Here is a 5,409-nt window from a genome sequence, read left to right as displayed (position 1 = left end):
CCAGGCAGACGTTTTTCCAATCTTCTGTCGGGGGGGGGGGGGGGGGGAGCTCCGCCCCTCTGCGTCCCTGGAGGAATGATTGAAAGGTCACTTCACTCCTCGCCTTGTCTGACAGCACACAGATTGTCTTTCTGAAAACTCAGAGGAGTGTGTGTGTGTGTTGGAGGTGGAGGTGGAGGTGGTGGCGGTGGGGAGGGGTACTTCACCGCGGGTACAAAACACTCAGTGATGAGTGGGCAGAGCGGCGGTAGTTTGCTCTCCACAGACCTGGTGATCGAAGCAGCAAAGGGGGGGGGGGGGGCTGGGGGGGCTAGGGGAGGGTCTGCTGCCAGATCGATGATGCCACACTTTCCTCATCATGGCTGAATGTGACCCCCATCGGACTGCTCCATTGTTGTTCTTCAAGAGGTCAGAGGCCCTGTGGAGTGGCATTAAAGGAAAGTCTGTTTCTGTGTGTGTGTGTGTGTGTGTGTGTGTGTGTGTGTGTGTGTGTGTGTTACAAACTGGGCCATTGTGTTGTGTTCGGCCCGTCTTTCATATCAGGTGTTGGGAAGGTCTTACTCACCCACTTCCTGCTGGGATGTGGGAACAAGCTGACTGCTCTTGAAGCAGCTTTGCAGTGGAGCCCACAGGACAACCCACATGAGAGATCAGCCATGTTTGAGGGCAAATATAGAAACTGCCCACTGTGCTGTGCTCTCAAAATAATTGTCATTACATATTACTGATGCTACCGGTTTGGACTGCCATGGATCAAGCCTGAAACGCTGTATCTAATTAAAGAGACACGGGAAGACAAAGGCAGCTCACCGTGCAGCACAACTGTTTTGAGAAAGTCCACATCAACGATGCGTCAAATACCATCGAATACTTACTCCAATAGCTGCATGGTAGCTATATTTCTGAGACGCTAATCTACTTTTTACTTACATTATGATACATTATGTTAAATTATCTTGTGCTACGTTATGATACGTTACATTGTGTTACATTAAGTTATGATATGTTACATTGTGTTACATTACGCTACATTATGCTACATTATAAATGCTGCTTTAAATTCGGGGATTGAGTGAGGGGCAATCATGTGAGGAGAACAATCCATGGCCACATCGGGACACACTTTTTATACCAAAATCTAAAAAAGCTGAGCTAGCATAATGCTGCACCTGAAGTTTATCGTTCAATCTGACGCAGCTCAACGTTTCTATCGTACAGTCTGACACAGACTGGGACCACGCAGTCAACAATCTGCCTTCCCCACCAGCAGCGAGGTTGGAAATTCAGTCACATCACATCTGCTATTGTACAATCACGGAGCTCCGTCAGCTGAATAAACATGTAGCTCTCCTCCTCATTCCTATTCCCCTTTCAACATGACCCTCGCCGCTCCGCTCACCTCGCTGTGCTTTAGAGAAAACACATTGCAGTGTTAATGGCGTGGGTCACATTAAAGCGGCGCACCACAGACTAATGTTGTTTAATGTTTCATTTCCATCATTTCACAGCAAATGAGTCCTGTTAAAACATACGGGCGTGAGGTGGGGATGTAAAACACAACAGATTCTTAAAGGGAAATAGATTTTTTTTCCCAACTGTTGTAACAATACAACACAAAGTTGTCACTATTACATCTCCATACGACTCAACCACTGTATGGAACATTATGTGAAAAGGTTTAGATTGTTGTGGCCTCTCTTACACTAAAGCCTGTTCATTCCAGATGACCCAGTTCGACACCAGTGGCGAACCACTTCCTTGTAGACACCTGACTTGTTAGTCATCGCTTCAGATTGAGAATTAGCCCTCGACCACACGTATACGACGTGATAAAACCTCACTGGTTCTTGTCGACTTCGGCCTCGGGTTTCGAGCTCTTGCTGCGTCACCGTTCAATTAGAGCATTTTCTAAAGCCAGAGTTGTTTTATCACCACAAAGGAAGCATCAGCGTTATGAAAAGGTTTTCCCTCCATCTCAACAGCCACCTCTGTGACCTGATCAATACACTTTCACAGAGTTATCAGACAGAGGCAGCTATAGGCAGGCAACCTTCAAGGCTGAGCCCGCTGGCTGCATAATGGAGGAGAACAAAAGGGCCGTCTCTCATTAACATTCCCCACAGTCACCCTCAACAATACATTTGCTTTACTGCGAGTGGCAGCACTCAGTGGGGAGATGGATTTCACCGTTCTCGTGTCAGAATATTTTAATGTGTCATCAAAGTGGCAGCTTCATTTCTGGCACGGCGAAACGCTAAGCCCGAGCCAAACACCGGAACACCAAGTCTGTCTGAGGGATAATATTAGCATATGCGAGAACCAACTCAGACACGACTCTGTTGACTGTGAGGCGAGCTGAGCGGCGCAGTGATTGTGGACCTTTGTGCTACTGCCATTAAACAGAGACTGCAGCACAGCCTGTGGGTTCCTGTCTCTGATTCACAGGGTCACTGTGACAAGTCTCTTAAAACCTGCTTCTGTTTCAACACACCCGGGTTTATCAGGCCTGCGCTCCTCAGAGCATCCGAGAAACAAGCTTTTTTTTTTTTTTTTCTGAGTTCAACCTGGAAGCTGCAAACTGGGGGAACATTTAGACGCAGCCAGAAAGCGAAAAGGATGGTTTGACATCTTCAACCTTAGTCGCAGTGACACGAGGAGGTGTTCAGGAGGTGTCAGAAAAGAAGGCAGAAACTTCCAAACAGCTCCTAACTTGACGTATTCACATGCTGCATCTTGTTCTAAACATTGTCTGAAGTGGTTTCAGCAGCATTGGTGTAACATTCCTTAGATTACACCACAGGGCGCTGTGACGACGCAGCGCAGCAGAAGTTTTCCTTCAAATCCCACAGAAGGAGGACGATATCGAGATGGTTCGGACAGCTTTTGGCTGTGTGCCAGTTTCCGGCTTAGTGACCAAAGTTGGAACTGCAGGTCACGTGACACCCAGAGACACAGGGTCGAACAATGTCTCCACGAAATTCAGGGCAATGAAAGGAATTTTACTTACTTTCACTTGAATATTTCCCAAATATCCAACATTTTAGACATATGAGCTGAGTAAGCAGCTTTCAATAGCCTTCATTTTTAAAATAACAATCTATAGCGTGTTAATTAGGGAGCTTTAGAAGCGGATTCTGCTACCTTTGGACAGAGCGGCTAGCTGTTTCCTACTCTCAGCCTTAATGCTAAGCTAAGCTAATCACACCAGGCAAATAAGAGACTATTTCTTACGGCCGTGGGTGATGCGGATGAAGGAGGTGAGGACGGTCTACGTGTTACTGTGATAAAAAAAACTTGTCACCTCAGGCACAGTGCTGCGCCGCCTCTCTGCGCACCACAGCACTCAGGATGACACCACCTCACCTGTGGTTAACAGCCCCCATCAGCAGCTCTTCACCCTCCAGTTTCCCTGAACTGCAGTCAGAGGGACAGCACTGCTCTGCACCTCAGTGACCACAGCCTGGTGACTCATGTCCTTTGCGGAGGCTTGAGCCACACTTCAAACAGCGCAGGGCCACAACCGTCAGCGCTGCACCGGCTGCAGACGGGAGAAAACTCAAACTCTGCTGACTTGTAATCAAGCGTGCGTGCCGTTGCCTGTTCTTGATTACTTGGAAAGGGGAGTCACCTTTCACAGAAGCAGACCGTCAGTCACCAGCGCCTGAACCGCAGCCCCCAGCCTCGCACCTGCTGTCTGAGACCGCAGGGAGGCACAAAGTGTGAGCGGCGTTAACAGGCCTGGCCCTCCGCCCGGGCCAATCGCTGCCCTCCCCGCGACATCTGATCCAGTGGCGACCAACAGCTGCACCGTGTTCGCGGCGCTGCCCGCTGTCACGCCTTTACATCTCCCTGCCTGCCTCCAGTGCGTCACGGATGCAGTGGAATGTGTTCTCGAAAAAAGAAAGAGTTTGATTAAGCGTTCCTGGTGAGAACGTGGCCCGAGAAGACGGATGACTCGAGAGAGGAAAAACAAAAGCCTGCTCGCCCTCTGGTCTGCAAGAGTGGACGTTAACCCTCACACATGCTTGGTTCCCATTACAGACTAAATTATAGCTGTGAGGAAGGAAGAACAGACTCTGCTCGCACGCACATAAGTCATTTGGGGGGGGGATTTGATGGAAAAATTCCAAGATATGAGCAGCTATCTTCACCAGACGACATCGTGATTTATTTCAGCCACAGAGCTGCTGCTAACACCCAGAAGAGCTGATGAGAAAAACTTTATTCCAGGTCTGCACCAAAACCGTCGCTGTACTAACGAGAAAGCGCGTGGCAGGGTCGAGGCCTGCCGTGTGAAGAGCGAGGTGGGCTGGGCGTCTCGCTGCGGAGCCATTTCTCGTGGCTGAACGATGCTGGCAGCGGCGCTGAAGTGAAAAACTTGGAGTAGTTTGGCCTCTGATGAGGAAGTCGTGTCTGCCCCTGAAACACCGACCAGAACAGACTGAAGCGTGCAGCTCCCGAGTCCAGCCTGCAGGACCCTGCAGGACCCTGAGCAGAGCTGGACTGGACCCTGAGCAGAGCTGGACTGGACTCCGGTCTAGTTAAACGTGAATGGAAGTTTTTTTTTTTGTGGCGCTCGCAACTCTGAAAAATGACATTTTTCATGCTGGAAACTGTTTTCTCAGTGTTTCTTTCTTGGCTGAGTGAAGTGATTTCCTGGAGTCTTCGGAGTTTGCTTGGCAACCTCACAATGGCAGCGAGACTCCAGGAAGTAACCGGGCCCGGCCAACAACTCCTACCGCACATAACCCCCTGCAGTATCGCAAATTGTTGTTTTTACAATCGTGTTTATACGAATTAAACAAATGAGATGCAGTGTGTTAATTGGTGAGCTTCACAGGTGCTGGGAGGCAGATTTCTGTCTCCTTCCAAGAGTTCCATGAGAAGATAAAAACCACCCGCATGTTTCCTGGCTACACATGAAGCTGGAGCTAACAGCTAAGTCGCGTAAAGGCTGGAAACACGTTGAAACAGCTCGTCCGGCTCGGACCAAAGGTACGAAAATCAGCCTGCTCGCTCCTCCAAAGGTCACGAATTCACACTTTGTATTCAGTTGCAAATGCACAAACAAGTCTGGTTTTTCTGGGGGTTCATGTGCTGGCTAGCTGTTTCCCCCTGCTTCCAGTCTTTATGCTAAGCTAAGCTAAACAACGGCTGGCTCAAGCTTCATAGAAGGGGACTATAATCCTGTATGTAATGTTTTTAAAGCCGTATTTCTGCACCAGAGGAAGTTCACGTGAACTCTTTCAGTCACAGAACGACGACTTGGCTGCTTTGACATTTGACGGGAAACACAAAAACGGCAGAACGAAGGTCGACGTCACACGTTTCCTCATGTCGGCGGATGTTCCTGAACATTCAGTCACTGAATCCCGACCGGCCTCACAAACGACACCAGAGTCCGAACAG

This window comes from Chaetodon auriga, chromosome 21 (genome assembly GCF_051107435.1).
Source record: "Chaetodon auriga isolate fChaAug3 chromosome 21, fChaAug3.hap1, whole genome shotgun sequence".
In the NCBI taxonomy this organism is placed as follows: domain Eukaryota; kingdom Metazoa; phylum Chordata; class Actinopteri; order Chaetodontiformes; family Chaetodontidae; genus Chaetodon; species Chaetodon auriga.
The sequence above is the reverse complement of the archived record's forward strand: the minus strand, read 5'-3'. Positions refer to the sequence as shown.